This window comes from Bidens hawaiensis, unplaced genomic scaffold (assembly GCF_021521415.1).
Source record: "Bidens hawaiensis isolate Kalapana, Puna unplaced genomic scaffold, B.hawaiensis_p1.1 tig00028083_1, whole genome shotgun sequence".
In the NCBI taxonomy this organism is placed as follows: domain Eukaryota; kingdom Viridiplantae; phylum Streptophyta; class Magnoliopsida; order Asterales; family Asteraceae; genus Bidens; species Bidens hawaiensis.
Window position 1 is genome coordinate 1 of NW_027494571.1, and position 18,922 is coordinate 18,922.

General features: G+C 46.1%; 1 pseudogene across 1 annotated transcript; it reads left to right on the forward strand.

Annotated features, from left to right (window-relative positions):
• The first annotated feature begins 3 nt into the window (after positions 1-3).
• Positions 4-4,283, forward strand: LOC143576372 (uncharacterized; annotated as a pseudogene). The gene is made up of 6 exons (XR_013142935.1): positions 4-143; positions 243-442; positions 815-1,050; positions 1,128-2,624; positions 3,121-3,258; positions 3,658-4,283. The product of XR_013142935.1 is annotated as an uncharacterized LOC143576372 (transcript).
• Positions 4,284-18,922: the final 14,639 nt, after the last annotated feature.

Here is an 18,922-nt window from a genome sequence, read left to right on the forward strand (position 1 = left end):
AGCAATGTTAAGGATGAAAACATTAATAAAGATGGAGACTCGAGTCTCACACAAACCAAGTTAAAGCCGTTCTTTTGGGACAAAGTGAACGCTGCTCAAAACCGTTCTATGGTTTGGCACCATCTTAAAGATGGATCGTTCCAGTAAGGCTTTAGCGCAAAACAAATCATTCATTTTGATTACTAGATATAAATTACATTGCTTTGCATATATTTGAAAACATATGTGCATATTGAAAACAGGTTCGATGAGGAGACGATGGTGGGCCTGTTTGCTAATGTGGCTGCTCAAAATAAGAAAGAGCGCGGGAAGATTGATGCAAACTTACAAACTCAAACCAAGTTGGTTCAGATCATTGATTCTAAAAAATCTCAGAATTTAGCTATTCTTCTTAGAGCATTGAATGTGACAACTGAACAAGTCTGTGATGCTGTTAAGAAAGGTGTTTTGATTTTTGTGATACTTATTTAGCTTAGAGTTAAGCTCACTTTTCGTCCTTGTGGTTTGTCCAAAATTGTCATTTTAACCAAAAGTTACTTTTTTTTTAATGGGAGAGTTGGTTTCTAAAACTTGCCATTTCAGTCCACTTGGATAACACCGTCTAGTTTTCGGTTAAAGTTTTTATCAAAGTGACCAAAATGTCCTTGATAAAATAACAGAAAAACTTTGATAAGGGCATTTTAGTCACTTAAATAACAACTTTATCATGCAAAGAAAGAACTTTTGAATTAACGTGGCAATTCGGGCCAAGCTACATGAACAAAAAATGAACTCAACTCTTTATTTATGTATTCTCATATGAATGTGTGATCAGGCACTCAGCTTCCAGTTGAGTTCATTGCAAGTTTGTTGAAAATGCAACCGACTGAAGATGAAGAACTAAAACTTAGGGTATATAATGGCGATATTAATCAACTCGGTACTTCAGAGCGCTTCCTCAAAAACTTGGTCGAGATCCCGTCTGCATTCAAACGTCTCGAAGTGTTGTTGTTTATGGGTTCACTTCATGAGAACTACCATGTGGCTAAAGAATCATTTGCCACTTTGGAGGTACTACTTCATAACCATTATATTGGTAATAACATTGTGATTTTGTTTTGGTCATACTTACTGGACCTAAATTACAGGTAGCATGCAACAAGCTTACAAGCAGCAGACTATTCCTGAAGCTTTTAGAAGCAGTTCTCAAAACGGGTAACAGGATGAATGATGGCACGTACCGTGGTGGGGCCCAGGCGTTCAAGCTCGACACCCTTTTGAAACTTTCGGATGTTAAAGGCACGGATGGGAAAACAACTCTTTTATCATTTGTGGTTCAAGAAATCATCCGATATGAAGGAATCAAGGTGGCTAAACTCGAGGTATCGAACTAAATGAGAAATCGCCCGAATATCTCAAAATGTTAGGTATGGAGGTTGTTTCCAAATTAAGCGAAGAGCTTAACGATGTTAAAAAAGCAGCCATTGTTGATGGTGAGATGCTCACGTCAACGGTTTCTAAATTGGGAAACATGTTGACGAAAACAAAAGAGTTTATGGGCGAAGAGATGACAAAAGCAGAAGGAGCAACCGAGTTTAATAACGCACTCACTCAGTTTATGCAGTATGCAGAAGCCGACATCAAGTGGATGATTGAAGAAGAGAAACGGATAATGGCGTTGGTCAAGAGCACAGCAGATTATTTCCATGGAAAATCTGGGAAAGATGAAGGGCTAAGATTGTTTGCAATTGTTCGCGATTTCTTGAAGATATTGGATAATACATGTAACGAAGTGAGGAAAACATTGGCAGTGCAAACAAGACTTAATCAAAAGGACACCACTCCTAGAAAACCAAACAAACAATACTGGAAGAGCACGCGCGATAAGATTATGATCATGAAAGACGCGGTTAGAATGATACTTGAAGCGCTTTATGATGATGATGATGATGATGAGGGGGAGCAAACTCAAGTGGTTGAAGATGAAACTGCGCACGCTTCTAGTTCTCCGTATTTGCCAAGTATTCATGATAAACTCGCACTCTTGGCTATTAATAATCAGCAGAATGGTTCAGATTCGGATTCAGATCATGGTTGGAGCTCAGATGATGATGAAACGAAGCATAACAAGAAGCAGTCGTCGGTAGAAATTAATAATAATAATAATAATAATAATAATAATAATGATGATGATCAAACCGCGTCACAGGAGTTGAAACACAATATGGGTGATTCAGATCATGACATGAGTTCAGATGACGAGGAAAAGAAGCCACACTCGTCTTATGAAAAACAAGATGTGGAGGTAGAAAGGGATGCTGACAGTGAACAACCATTTCCAGTTGACTTGGAGGTGAATGATTCAGATGCAGTTGCTAAGGAAATAAAACGGATTGAAAGCGAGTTAACTTATTCACCCGAACCACCTCCTAGTGTAAACTCGAGCCCACAAAGCTTCGCGGACGCAGACGTTGAGCAACTATTCCCAACTGACTTGGTGATGAATGATTCAGATGGGGATGATGAGGAAACAAGACGGATTGAAAGCAAATCACAGTATTCACCCGAACCGCCGGCTTCTGTAGATACTAGCAGACATAGCTTCTCGGATGCTGAATTTGAACAAGCATTCCCAACTGACTTAGGTATGAATGACTCAGATGAAGATAGGATTGTAACGAAACCGAATGAACAAGAACACAAATGAGCATGTTTGTGTTTGTTTGTTTAACTTTAACCGTACAAACGAGTGAACGCGAACAATTAGACGAATGAGGCATGTTCCTGTTCGTTCGCTAAGAAAATGTGCATGTTCGTTCCTTAATGGTATAAACGAACGGTTCAAGAATGTAAAGGAACACATACAAACACAAACTGACAAAAAAACCAAAGATTTTAAATTAGGCTTGTTGGCATGGCATAGAAAAAAGATCAAATAGATCCTTAAATAATATTAGTAATAATCAATTTTTTTAATATTTTTTAACGAGCATAAATGAAGGTACAAGAACTATTGTAACCGATTGTAAATGAACAACCGCGACATATGTTCATGCTCATTCGTTTGCTTATTAAATAAATTAAAATGGACAATCTTCCCACTGGACGTTCACTGATGTTCGGTTTGTTTACACTTTACAGGCATGGATGTAGATGATGAAGACACAAGGCGGATTGATAGCGAATCAGATTATTCACCTGTAGCACCTGCTTCTGTAGATACTAGCCGACATAGCTTCTCGGATGCTGACTATGAACAACCGTTCCCAACTGACTTAGGTATGAGTGATTCAGATGCAGAAAGGGTTGTAAACAAATCAAACGAACACGAGGCATTTTCTTATTTGTTCGTTTAACTTTAACCAATTTGTTATGAAAGTGAACATAATGATGTCTGTTCCTTAATTGTATAAATGAACGGTTCAAGAATGTAAACGAACATAAGCAGACACAAACGGACAAAAATCCAAATTTATTATAATTAGAATGCCATGGGATGGTAAAAAATTCAAAAAAATTTTAAATAATGCTAGTAATATATAAAATTATTATTTAACGAACATAAATGAATGGATTTATACAAACAGGACATGTGCTCATAGCCCTTCATTAAATCAAATTAATATAAAATTTTATTCATGTACGATCTTTCTGCTTAAATGTTCGGTTTGTTTACAGGCCTAGATGTAGACGGAAAGGAAACAAGGCAGATTGAAAGCGAGTCAGATTATTCACCCGAAGCACCTACTTCTATAAACACGAGCCCACAAAGCTTCGAGGATGCTGACATTGAACAAGTATTCCCAACCGACTTGGTAAAAAAGGATTCAGATGCAGATGATGATGATGAAACAAGTCAAATTCAAAGCGGATCACATTATTCACCCGAGTCAAATACTTCTGCAAATACTAGCCGACAGAGCTTCGCAGATGCTGACATCGAGAAATTGCTTTCAGACAAAATAAAACAAGAAGATATGAATGGTTCTGATGCTGATTATTGGCATGAAGGTGATGCTTCTTATAATGAACTACTGATCCCAGTAGTCAAAGATAAGAGTCAACCAGAAGCACAGTATACACCAGAGTCATCTACTTCTGAAGAAAGAAGCTCATTGTTTTCAGATGCTGATGATAAACTAATGATCCCAGTGGTCAAGGACAAGAGTCAACCAGAAGCACAATATACACCAGATTCATCTGCTTCTGAAAAAAGCCCGGGGTTTTCGGATGCTGATGGCTTCAATGAGGAGCCAATGAGTGATTCTGATGTGGAAGTTTGTATTTCAGATGATGAGATGTAAATGGGCCGAGTTAACTTGCTTTTGATGTGGAAACAAGCAACAAGCCAAGTGTCGGGTGAACGGTCCCTGGTGGTTAAGACGAGCAGGCGGATGGTTCGCGGTTAGATTGTATCCAAGGGGCATGTTTTGACATAAGTTGTGCACAATGTAGTTAGTCCTCCAGGCCATATTCTACACAATAAAAGGTTTACTTGTATTTGTATGATTGTATCCATATATTATGTTCCTCAATCCATGCCAAACATAAGATTTCTACATAAGGTCTCTGAAGAGGTATGTACCCGCCTCAACACCGAGCAAGGCGGGTCAACCCACAAGATAAACACATTATGAAGGCACAAAGCCAAAACCTATGCGCATGGCGCATACAAAACATGCTCAGGCATCATATGCCCAGGCACACATATGCTCGCGCATCACATATGCGCGCGCGCGCATATCACATGCTCGTGCATATCACATCTGCCCAGGCACACATATGCTCGCGCATCACATATGCGCGCGGCACACCAGCGCGCGGCGCATATCACATGCTCGTGCATATCACATCTGCGCATGAAATATCTGCGCGTGAGAATAAAGAGAAGACCTCGCGCATCCTCAGGATTGGCGCATATCACACATGCACATAATCGACCTCGTCCTTATCCAAATCAGGATTAGGGCAACCTTGATTGTGCACGTCAGACAACCTAACCTTCCAGAAGGCATCTTTTTAAGGAGTAAGAATATGCTGATGTTGACAGCTGCCAAATGAAAGGTCGACAACTCAGCATGACACATGTGCTACCACGTGATTACAACCAACGAGAAAGCGCCAGGTGTCCCAGAGGACACGTGGCGCAGTGCGATTGGAGGAGGCCAACGAGGTTGAGCCCAACCAGTGGAAACCCTAGCACTATAAATACAACATCAACTCCACTTTGATGGACACATTCATACTCAATCATTGACAGTTACAGACAGTGATATCACATTCAATCATATTGAATTACATTCACTCACAGTCAGTTACATACAAACACACAGTCACACAATCATACAGTATTCAGCTATTAAGCAATACTCTTGAGATTAACGGCGTTGTTCATTTTGTAGGTGGAAGAACACAGATCCAGAAGAACCATCGGTGAAATAGTACAATCAAAACCCGAGGAAAGTAGATCTGCTACCAGTGAGTAGATCCACGTTTCTTCATTGGCACCATCCACTGTTACAAACGGCAATCAGATCTCATCAGATCTACATAAAAAAAATCAATCACCATGGTTTCTGGCATTCGTAACGCTGATCAAGCTCTGGAGGATATTGAACGTGAGGGTGTCAATGAGGGACAGCAAATTCTGAGGGTGCCGCGTGATTCTACGCGCACCACCAGTAACCGTCCCTTCATCACAACCCCTCACGGCCAGACTGAAACTCCTCCAGACGATCTCACGTTACAAAATCTTGCCGGCGCGAAACTGAAAGGACCAATGGGTCCAGAAGAAGAAACAAATGATCCGAATGAATGGCTCATAAACGAACAGCGGCGTCTACTGGAAAAGTACAATGAAATGGTCAAACAGAAAAAGCTAGCCGACCAAACACAAAGGCAAGCGTTTGATAAGCAGAATACAAAAAGGCCGCGCGCGCCGGAAGAAGGACATTCTGTTCACACTGCACACACTGAGTTCAGTGATGAAGAAGTGCATAGCATGAGGAAGACGCGAGATACTCATGCAGGAGGCTCACAACTCCGCGCGCCTGTGAACATGGCGCCTGGAGCCAGAGCAGATCTGGATCTGCACATGCCGTACAGCCCGCCAGTGAGGGGGCAAGTGGACGTAACCACGCCGTACAGGCCGGCCATCTTAGTGAAGCACTCAAAATTTACTGAGCGCATCGCTAAGGCCCCCATCCAGCACAAGACCAAGATGCCAAGTGGTCTGGGCAAATATGATGGTACAACAGATCCAGATGACTTTTTGCAAGGTTTCTATAACACGGGAAACCTAGAGAGCTGGACGATGCCAACATGGTGTCACATGTTTGCCCGCTGCCTTACGGGCGCGGCGCGGGTCTGGTTCGAGAGCTTGCCGACTGGGCAAATTGATGGGTTCGAGGAACTATTGGAAAAGTTCCAAGCCCACTTCGTACAGCAGCGCAGACACACGCGCGATCCTGATGACATCATGCACTGCGTGCGTAGGAATGATGAAACGATTGAGGACTACATCACTCGTTTCAATCAGGAGTCTCTGGCAATCGGGGGTATAACTGAGCAACTCCTGCGCGTGGCTTTTATACAAGGCGCGCGCAGTGATCAAATCCGACGAGCTCTCGTAAGCAGAGATGGTATGCCCACCACTTGGGCAAAACTAATGGAAGCATCGCGAGTCTTCGCGAGAAATGAAAAGCAGATTGCCCAAAATAGGGCAAGAGAAAGAGCGCATCAGGCTGAATCACCGCGCAGCAAAGAGAAGAGGGCCAAACAGAACTCTGTATGGTCCAGGTTGCAACCAACAAGTTTTTCTTCCACAGAAAAGCAAACGCAACCAAGCTCACCCCAGCCCCAAAAAGATGTTCGTAATCGCGGGGAGGGTGACAAGAGGGAGGGCGGCAGAGATCCTAGCAGACCTCTGCCAAGAATATGGACTCCCCTCACTAAAACACCTTCACAGGTGTTAAGTACTGAGAATGTCCAATTCAAGCCCCCCAAGCAACTACACTACAAGGGACCGCAAAACAGTGGCAAATATTGTGAATTTCACAGGTCCCCGGGCCACAACACCGACGCATGCCATCATTTAAAGGATGCGATCGAGAAGGATGTAAAATCAGGCAGGCTGGCTCACTTGGTAAAAAACCAAAGAATAGAAGATGAGCAACCGGAAGGAGCCTCTGCCAGCAAGAAATACAAAAGAATCTGTGTGGCTGAGGGGGGACGACAAGGGCAGACGTCAAAAAAGAGAAGCGCGCAAATCCACGGAGATTGGCGCGAGCAGCAAGTTATCTTCCCAAGAATCAGGGGAGGCCCTTCAATCAGCAGCCATCTCGTCATCACCACACACATTGCTCATTACGAAGTGTCAAAGGTCCTGGTGGACACTGGAAGCGAATCTGACATTATGTATGAGCAATGTTTCAGAAAGTTAGACCCGGCAGACCAAGCGCGGCTCGAGATGGTGAACGCACCAATTTGTGGTGTTTCAAATGAAATCATCCATCCCCTAGGTCAAATTCAGTTTGAACTAACTATGGGGGATGATGAGCGCAAGCGAGCCGAAGTTGTCAACTTCTTGGTCTTGCCCACCACGTCATGCCACAATATGATCCTGGGTAGGGGAACGATTGCCCAATTTAATGCTGTACCGTCGCCAGCGCACGGCGCATTGGGGTTCCCTACACCAACAGGCGTAACATTTGTTTACCGCGATCATTTGTGCGCAGTGACAAGTACGCCGAGGGAAGGGAGAATGAAACTTCCAATGGCGGACAATGCGCCAGAGAAGTGGATTTTAAACCCAAAATTCCCAGAGCAAACGGTCACAATTGGCGCTACCATTTCAGACGAAACGAGATTGAGAATGAAAAGGTTGCTCACAAAATACACGTCGGTCTTCGCGTGGCAACACTCCGATATGACTGGGGTCCCGCGAGACTTGGCGCAACATTCTCTTAACACGTTCAAGTCGGTGGAGCCAATTGCTCAGAAAAAGAGAATCATGGGGGATGAAAAGGCGAAGGCCATGAATGAGCAAGTTGAGGACCTGTTGCGCGCAAACATCATCCGCCCGATTCGATACCAGACGTGGGTAGCCAATCCTGTGATGGTAAAGAAAAGCAACGGGTCATGGAGGATGTGTATTGACTTCAAGGACCTCAACAAAGCATGTCCGAAAGACTGTTACCCCCTCCCAAACATCGACGCAAAGGTGGACTCCGTGGCGCCATTCAAGCTCAAATGTTTCCTGGATGCCTACAAAGGCTATCACCAGATTCAAATGGCACCACAAGACGAAGACAAGACGGCCTTCAGAACCGACAAGGGTGTTTTTTGTTACACAAAAATGCCCTTTGGTTTAAAGAATGCGGGCGCCACTTATCAGAGACTTATGGATTCGGTTTTCAGTGAACAAATCGGAAGAAATCTAGAAGTCTACGTTGATGATTTGGTTATCAAGAGCAGGGAGGAGAGACAAATGCTCAAAGACATCGAGGAAACTCTTCAGCGCTTAACGGAAGTCAACATGAAGCTCAACCCGAGCAAATGTACTTTCGGCGCGGAAGAGGGGAAATTTCTTGGTGTAATGGTCACTAAGGATGGTTTCAAGGTGAACCCTGAAAAGGTGGAAGCCATCCTTGACATGCCTTCACCATCCACCATGAAAGAGGTTCAGAAGCTGAATGGTAGGTTGGTGTCAATCAACAGGTTCCTAGCGAACCACGCCAGCAAATCTACTCCATTCGTTAACACTTTGAGGAACTGCTTGAAGAAGAGCCAATTCAAGTGGACGCCTGAGGCTGAGCAAGCTTTCAGTGAGATAAAAGAATGTCTCATAAAGCTGCCCGCGCTCACAGCTCCACTTCCTGGCGAAACCCTTACATTGTACTTGTCAGCTGGAGACCGCGCCATCGGCGCAGTATTATTGGTGGATCGCAAGGGGATCCAAACGCCAATATACTATGTGAGTCGGGTGCTGACAGACCCTGAGACGCGCTATTCCATCATGGAAAAGTTAGTTTTGTCACTAACACACGCGTCGCGCAAGCTTCATAGATACTTCAATGGTCATCCTATTGAAGTTCTGACAGGTTACAACATCCAGCAAGTCTTGCGACGCCCCGCGCTCTCCGGAAGGCTGACAAAGTGGGCGCTGGAATTAGGTGAACACACGATCACCTATAAGCCCCGTCCAGCAATAAAGGGTCAAGTTTTAGCGGATTTCATCACGGAAATCCCAGAGGGAAAGATTGAAGAGGCTCAGCGCGAGGTAGACCCTCCGCGAGCAAATGATGAAGAAGATGTTTGGAGGCTATTCACTGATGGAGCCTCCAACAGCGAAGGGTCAGGCGCAGGCCTCAAACTGGTGGACCCTGATAATCATGAATATACTTATGCTATTAGGTTGGACTTCAAGAGTACCAACAATGAGGCTGAGTATGAAGCCCTGCTGGCTGGTCTGCGCATTGCGCGCAAGTTTGGAGTTAAAAGGCTAGAGGCCCATGTTGATTCTTACTTGGTAGCTGCACAGGTCAATGGCCTTTATGATGCCAAGGAAAACACCATGCCTCTATATCTAGAGCAGGCAAAAAAGCTCGTTGAACAGTTTGACTTCTTCAAAATCATACACATCTCGCGCAGCGAAAACAAGTCCGCTGACGCGTTGAGTAAGATGGCATCAACTAATTTTGATCACTTTGGCAAAGATGTCAGGGTGGAAGTGATGAGCAACCCGTCAGTGCAAACGCAATCTGTCCTTGTAATTCATACAACCCCTTCATCCTGGATAACTCCAATAATGGAATTCCTGAAGGAGGGGAAGTTACCGGACGATCGCGCACAGGCGAGAAAGATAAGACACAAGGCGCAGAACTATGAACTACTTGATGGTACATTATATCGACGCTCTTATCTTGGACCGCTCATGAAATGCCTGGATGCTGAAGAAGCAAGCTACGTGATTAGGGAGATTCACGAAGGAATCTGCGGAATACACGCTGGCCCGCGCATGGTGGTTGCCAAGGCAATGAGCTCAGGCTACTATTGGCCAGGCATGTACTTGGATGCGCTAAAAGAAATACAAAAATGCAAGGCATGTCAGAGCTACGCGCCAAACACCATGCGGCCAAAGAACAACTTGATTCCAGTAACCTCCGCATGGCCTTTCCACAAATGGGCCATTGATATTGTGGGGCCCCTGCCGCAAGCGCAAGGGCGAGTGAAATTTTTGGTTGTGGCAATAGACTATTTCACAAAATGGGTTGAGGCCAAGCCACTAGCAAAAATCACAGCAGAGGCGATGAAGCAATTTATCTGGAGCCACATCATTTGCCGTTTTGGCCTTCCTATGGAAATTGTGAGCGACAATGGCAAACAATTCATTGACAGGAAGATATCCAGCTGGCTCAAAGAATTGCACATCAACCAAATCTTCACTTCGGTCTACCACCCTCAGGGGAATGGCCAAGTGGAGCGCGCGAATCAAAGTTTGTTAAATGGGCTGAAGAAAAGGTTGGAGGGAGAATCCCATTCTTGGGTCGAAGAGTTACCTAATGTCCTGTGGGCGCACAGGACATTAAGCAAAACTAGCAATGGCGAATCCCCGTTCAGCCTAACCTATGGGACAGAGGCTATGATCCCAGCAGAAATTGGATGCCCATCCCATAGGGTACTCATGATGAGCAAGACTGATAACGAGCGCGAAAGAAGATTGGACCTTAACTTGCTTGAAGGGCGCAGAGAAGCGGCAATCATCAATGAAGCCAAATACAAGAAAAAGCTGGAAAAATATTATAATCAGCGCGTTAAAGAGTGCCACTTCAAGAAAAATGATTTTGTCCTTCGAAACAATGAAGCTAGCCGCGCAATACCCCCAGGAAAAATGTCCCCCAATTGGGAAGGACCTTATCAAATCTCAGAAGAATTGGGGAAAGGCGCGTACACTTTAAAAGATTTGAATGGAAAAAAGATACCGCGCGCGTGGAACGCAGCACAGCTTAGAAAATGCTTCATGTAAAAATTCAAATATGTAATCAAGGCTTTTAAGCCATCATGAATGATGATTCGCGCTATCTTTCAATATTTGTTCTATTACCTTTGCATACATGTTTCACACTTCCTTTATTAATTTGGAGCAATATGACAACACTATATTGACTTCAAAACAAAATAAAACGAAGTAAAACATACATGCGCGAGCCTTAGCTCAAACGCGTTAACGAGTCTTAACTCTAAAACGTCAGGGCCTTAGCCCAAACCTACGAGCCTTAGCTCAAACACGTTAACGAGTCTTAACTCTAAAAACGTCAGGGCCTTAGCCCAAAACAAAGAGCCTTAGCTCAAAACACTCACAAACATCCATCTTACATCCCGCGCAGCCTGATCATAAAAATCCCTAAACACAACTAAGGCAAAGTACATGCCAAATCATAGTTGTTAAGGTCTCAGGTCGAGGTCGCGCGCGGAATAAAAGTGGATATCTGAGTAACACATGCTGACATGTAATGGCTAAAACTCATATAAAAAACGCGCGACAACGACGCGCAAAAAAGGAGTAGTGAAAAGTCATCGCGCATGTCAGCATAAACAAGATACTGCGAAACCACTTACAAAATAGGACTATGGTTAAGTAAATAATTTCCTTACAACCTTGTTCTCATTTTAACGTGCAAGCATATCTTATATCTATACAAGCAAACACGAAGAGATGAATGGAAATGCGCAAGATGTGAAAAAGGGAAAACAAATTTCATTCCATAGCATTGAAATTTACAAGTATGATGAGTTACAAATTACAAGTATAACAAAAAACAAAAAAAAAAATTAGAAAGATGAAGGGCTTCTCAAGTCTCCACGTCGACGTCAGCCACTTCATCACCCTCATCATCTCCCGCAGCATCTGGCGCGGCCCGCTCCTCATCTCCGAACTGACCATAGTCAAGTTCTTCCTCCTCAATGGAGTCTTCTATCACGACGGTGTCAGGAGCAGATTCTTTCGCCGCGCCAGAGCCGCTGGCAGGGGCAACATCCCCCACGCCACCATCATCGCCACCAGCCCCCTCGCATTCATCGAGCAACTTCTTTAGCGCCGAGGTCGGGCTGGTCAGCAAGCGCAGCTATCTGCAAATCATTAGAAAAGGATTGGGTACAAAAAACTTGGAAAATTAATCAAGAAAAATTCATTAAGGTCAAGGTACCTGCACAAGGATGGGGATGGGAGTATTCATATACTTCTCCCCCACCGCGGCCATGTCCGCGCAGGCCGCGTCGCTCTTGTAAGTGTACTCGGATGGGTTCTTCTTCAACATCCCATATTCATACCCATCCGTAAACCCTTCAGCTCGACCCACAAGGCGCGCGGCAGCATTGCAGTCCATCACAAGGGCCTGAAACTCGGCAGAATATTTCATCGCTAAAGCGCAACGAGTCATGCCCTGTGACACCAGCCATTGGCGATCCTGCGCGAGGCCAGCAACAGACGTCTCGAGGGCAGGAACCTGGGAGTTTAATAACTCAACAGTTTCCTTGGTCTTTTTTAGCTCCTCTTTATCAGACGCTGCTGCCGCCAAAATTTTCTCTTTCTCCGCCTGCGCAGCATCAAGTACTTCCTGGCTAGACGCTGCCGTCGCCAAGGCCTCATCCCTATCGGCCTGCGCGGCCGCCAACTCCTTCTTCAGGCGCGCAACCTCGCTCTCCAGTGATGATTTCTCAGTGATACTCTGGACGATAGCTTGGTCACGCGCCTCCGCCTGCTGTTCCAAGACACGCATTCTCCGCGCGTACTTGGCAACTTCGGCCTCCGCCACCTGCTGCTTCTCCCGCGCAGCTTGGAGCTCATGCCCGCGCTTAATAAAGGCGGTGTTGGCACTTGCTCGGTTTTCGCTGAGCTCCGCCTGGAGTTTCTCAGCTCGTGCGCGAGCATCAGAAAGGTTCCAGGCAGCCACCTTAGCCTCTTGCTGGGCTGCCACAAGAGCATCGCGTACTTTAATATAATCACGATGAAGCTCTTGGGAGGCAGCAAAGAAAGCTGACCCAGCGAAAATGTGATCGTTGAGCAAGTCAGCGCGGGTGCGCTCCTCCTGATACCTCCTTTCAGTAGGAGGCACGGCATGAGCCCAGAAGTCCTCGCATACGCCCATGGATTGGAAGGAACTGTCTTCATTAATATTCCATCTCGGGCGGTAAACGTGGTCACCTTCCTGCAAAACACAAGAAATGTTCTAAGTCATAAAACATACTTATATGGAGGTACGCGCAGCGGAGCAACAAATTAAAACATACCTGCGGGGATGAAGCAGAAAAGTCAGCGCCAGCCCCACCAGAAGTCTGCGCTGCGAAGTCTTGTGGCATCGCAGGGCTGGCGCGGTCTCCCAAGGAGTCTTCAGCTTGAGCCCCCTCATCCTCCTCATCTTCTTCAATAGGCCTCTTCTCCTGCGACCTGGAGGGCTCCAAACCAGCCTCGCGGAGAGGGCTGCGCGTAGGAGGAGGCGAGGGAGGTCTCGACGCCGCCAGTTCGGCGCGCAATACGGCTTCCTGCTCCTTTGTAATCCCAATAAGGGGAGACTCAGCACTAGCAGGAGCAGGACCAGAACCAGCGGCGCCGGCAACGGCGCCAGGAGTGTCACCAGCAGCTTGTACGCCAGCTACAACTCCTATGAACAAATCAACAACAAAAAAGGGTTTATGATTTGATAAAAACAAAAAATTCAGAAGACAATGGCGCAAAACATACCTTCGCGCAATTCTGTTCGCGCGTTGAACATCGCCATAAAGTTCATTCTACCCTTTTCCGAGGGTAGAACAGGGGACTTCGAAGCAGCCCCCGGCGCAGCCTCAGCACCTTGTTGCGCCTGAGGCTGATCTGCTACCGTCGCCGGTCCTGCAAACATTCAAATGCGAAAAGATGTAATAAAAGTTCAATCAGAATTATGGGTAAGCAAAGTATACCTTTCGCAGGCGCGGCACTGCTTCTCTCTTCAGCCGCGCGAAGGGAGGAGGTCACGCCACCATACCTCAAGTGGACAGGAGGTCTGCCCACTTTCACAGGCAGGGAAGCTAAAGAAACCTTGGTGGTAAACACCTGGGTTTCCTCAGGTCCCTTCGTTTGAGCATGGGGATGAGCGACAGGGGTGTCGTCTTTCTTCTGTCTCTTACTGCCCCCTGCGCCGGATTTCCCCTTAGCTTTGCGCTTTAGTAGGGGCGCCTCCTCTTCCTCCTCCTCTTCCGCGAGCTCCAGCTCGTAGTTCTCCAGCGCATCTACAATACATGCAACACAAGTGTTAGCAAAATTTGGTATTCTAAAGGAATAAGCATAAGTGCGAAGGCTTACCAGGCGCGTCGCTATCAAAGTCAAATGCCAGATCGACAGGGATGAACATGTCATCGAAGCGATCTGGGAAGCCCACCTCCCCAGCGCCAAGCGCGACGGAGCCACCCTCCACTTGATCATCATAAGCGGCGTGGAAATAATCCTTGGTGACTGCGCAAAAACAAGTCAAGTGATATCAGCAAAAAGAATTATGTTCGCGCAGAAAAAGAAATAAAGCAATGAAATAAACTTACACAACCCGTCGACTTGGATAACGGGCTCAAGCGCGCTGTCGGTCCACAGCTTACTCATGCCGACCCCCACCAGCGCCTCCTCGCGAATTTTCTTGGCGGGGGATGGTTCGGCGGTCAGTTTCTTAACCCAGGCGCCGGTTGGGTTCTTAATAACATCCGCATCCGCGGGCGCAGAATCGATCGCGCGCATCGTCATGCGGATGGGGATTACACCAGCCCTGATGTAGAAGAACCTCTCAGACCAGTCATGAAGGCTCTTGAATGACACGGTGCTGCACTTAACCTTCTGACTGCGAGGAATAAAGGAGATCCAAGAATCTTGGATCTTGGGCTTGTAAAAAAATTGAAAGCGCCGAGGGGTGGGCTCCTCGCGCTGTGATTTGCACATGAACTCGAAATGAGTCATGCGCACAAGTCCCAACGGATGGACTTGGGATATATGAATCCCGAAAAAACGTAACACCGCGCCTACAAACCTTGTCATCGGAAGACGAAGGTTGCAGTGGGTGAAAAAATGGGTGTACAGTGAAATATAGCCGGGAGGCGGGTCCGCCGCCGTCTGCCCGGCCACAGGCAACATGCAGCCAAACACAGGGGGGAAACCCTGTGACGAGATGAGGCTGTCGAGATCGGCCTGCCTCAACTTGCAGGGGATTTCATTCCACCTTTTCGTGGCCTTGGTCCTCCCTACTTCCTCCGATGTGGTTTCAACAACCCTCTTCCCCTTGCCCTTTTGCTTTAATGTCGACATCACCACAGATTTCACACGGCGTCTTCGAGAGGCAATAGAGGTGATTGAGGGGTTAGAGGAGTCTGAACTATCAGACATACAACTGCAGCAGCAGATAATCGAAGATTCGAAACGATGAATACACTCAACTCAGAATATGAAAGGCAGAAATTCGAAAATTAGCAACAATGAAGATAAAGATAAAAATTTTTCCTAAGGGCCTGCTTTTATAGGCCCAGGAGAGAGAAAAGTGGTAACTGATCGGATTTCACGCGCCCCCACTCGCAGGTGTAAGCCAACGAGGGCGCGGCACGTGTCCCTAACATTGTTGAGGGGACATAAAAACGTAACGGACCTGCCACGGAGCAGAGACGCGCCCCCACTCGCAGGTGCAAACCAATGAGAGCGCGACACGTGTTCCAGACAGCTGTGCGAGGGGACATGAAAGGCAACTGTAGCACCTCGAGCACACGAAACGTCTGACACGTTTACGGCGCACGACACCACCAACCAACCACGTGTTTGGACCCTTCGTTTCAACCAAATGGATAGAACTTCGCGCAACGATGGAAACAACCAAGAAAACGACAAAACCCCATCAGTAAGTCTAATATCTATCTTACCGCGCTAGCGCGAGATAAGACACACATTAGACTGGGGGGGCTTGAAGAGGTATGTACCCGCCTCAACACCGAGCAAGGCGGGTCAACCCACAAGATAAACACATTATGAAGGCACAAAGCCAAAACCTATGCGCATGGCGCATACAAAACATGCTCAGGCATCATATGCCCAGGCACACATATGCTCGCGCATCACATATGCGCGCGGCGCATATCACATGCTCGTGCATATCACATCTGCCCAGGCACACATATGCTCGCGCATCACATATGCGCGCGGCGCACCAGCGCGCGGCGCATATCACATGCTCGTGCATATCACATCTGCGCATGAAATATCTGCGCGTGAGAATAAAGAGAAGACCTCGCGCATCCTCAGGATTGGCGCATATCACACATGCACATAATCGACCTCGTCCTTATCCAAATCAGGATTAGGGCAACCTTGATTGTGCACGTCAGACAACCTAACCTTCCAGAAGGCATCTTTTTAAGGAGTAAGAATATGCTGATGTTGACAGCTGCCAAATGAAAGGTCGACAACTCAGCATGACACATGTGCTACCACGTGATTACAACCAACGAGAAAGCGCCAGGTGTCCCAGAGGACACGTGGCGCAGTGCGATTGGAGGAGGCCAACGAGGTTGAGCCCAACCAGTGGAAACCCTAGCACTATAAATACAACATCAACTCCACTTTGATGGACACATTCATACTCAATCATTGACAGTTACAGACAGTGATATCACATTCAATCATATTGAATTACATTCACTCACAGTCAGTTACATACAAACACACAGTCACACAATCATACAGTATTCAGCTATTAAGCAATACTCTTGAGATTAACGGCGTTGTTCATTTTGTAGGTGGAAGAACACAGATCCAGAAGAACCATCGGTGAAATAGTACAATCAAAACCCGAGGAAAGTAGATCTGCTACCAGTGAGTAGATCCACGTTTCTTCATTGGCACCATCCACTGTTACAAACGGCAATCAGATCTCATCAGATCTACATAAAAAAAATCAATCACCATGGTTTCTGGCATTCGTAACGCTGATCAAGCTCTGGAGGATATTGAACGTGAGGGTGTCAATGAGGGACAGCAAATTCTGAGGGTGCCGCGTGATTCTACGCGCACCACCAGTAACCGTCCCTTCATCACAACCCCTCACGGCCAGACTGAAACTCCTCCAGACGATCTCACGTTACAAAATCTTGCCGGCGCGAAACTGAAAGGACCAATGGGTCCAGAAGAAGAAACAAATGATCCGAATGAATGGCTCATAAACGAACAGCGGCGTCTACTGGAAAAGTACAATGAAATGGTCAAACAGAAAAAGCTAGCCGACCAAACACAAAGGCAAGCGTTTGATAAGCAGAATACAAAAAGGCCGCGCGCGCCGGAAGAAGGACATTCTGTTCACACTGCACACACTGAGTTCAGTGATGAAGAAGTGCATAGCATGAGGAAGACGCGAGATACTCATGCAGGAGGCTCACAACTCCGCGCGCCTGTGAACATGGCGCCTGGAGCCAGAGCAGATCTGGATCTGCACATGCCGTACAGCCCGCCAGTGAGGGGGCAAGTGGACGTAACCACGCCGTACAGGCCGGCCATCTTAGTGAAGCACTCAAAATTTACTGAGCGCATCGCTAAGGCCCCCATCCAGCACAAGACCAAGATGCCAAGTGGTCTGGGCAAATATGATGGTACAACAGATCCAGATGACTTTTTGCAAGGTTTCTATAACACGGGAAACCTAGAGAGCTGGACGATGCCAACATGGTGTCACATGTTTGCCCGCTGCCTTACGGGCGCGGCGCGGGTCTGGTTCGAGAGCTTGCCGACTGGGCAAATTGATGGGTTCGAGGAACTATTGGAAAAGTTCCAAGCCCACTTCGTACAGCAGCGCAGACACACGCGCGATCCTGATGACATCATGCACTGCGTGCGCAGGAATGATGAAACGATTGAGGACTACATCACTCGTTTCAATCAGGAGTCTCTGGCAATCGGGGGTATAACTGAGCAACTCCTGCGCGTGGCTTTTATACAAGGCGCGCGCAGTGATCAAATCCGCCGAGCTCTCGTAAGCAGAGATGGTATGCCCACCACTTGGGCAAAACTAATGGAAGCATCGCGAGTCTTCGCGAGAAATGAAAAGCAGATTGCCCAAAATAGGGCAAGAGAAAGAGCGCATTAGGCTGAATCACCGCGCAGCAAAGAGAAGAGGGCCAAACAGAACTCTGTATGGTCCAGGTTGCAACCAACAAGTTTTTCTTCCACAGAAAAGCAAACGCAACCAAGCTCACCCCAGCCCCAAAAAGATGTTCGTAATACTGTAGTTAACTGTAGATCTGCTACCAGTGAGTAGATCCACGTTTCTTCAGTCTCCTTTAACTTTTATACTGTAGTTAACTTTTAAAATGAACCGGCTGCTCGTAATTTTGGAAAATGTAATTAGTAATAATTAAGGATAGAATGAGAAGGGTGATAATTAGTTTAAGGAAAATTGGATTTAAATAATACCAGATTATTGACAAATAACAACATTAACTAACGAGTTGACTGCTAATGGTCCAATCTTTTCATATATTTGTTTCCAATGAGCCATGACTAACAAAAGCTTAACTCCATTAGTCTCTGGTCGCCGGAAAAACATTTTTTGTCGGAAAGTTCTTTTTTGGCAAGAAAACTCACCTTTTCGTCCCAAACATCTTTGTAGTCAGTAACCTTAGATCGAACCGTTGCGATCCTTTTCAAGTCCCAGATTGATAATCAAATTCGAACTAAACAAATAACTCTTGTTTATTAATCAGACAATATAACTCAAAAAACCGATTACAATATCTCAAACCCTAACTCGGTTTGAGTCTTGATGAACCCCAACTTGGTTGCATCTAGATGAACCCTAACTCGGTTACATCTCGTGTGTGTCTCCAAATGAACCCTAACTCGGTTACATCTCACATCACAATTTATAATATCTATTAATAACTCGGTTTATAT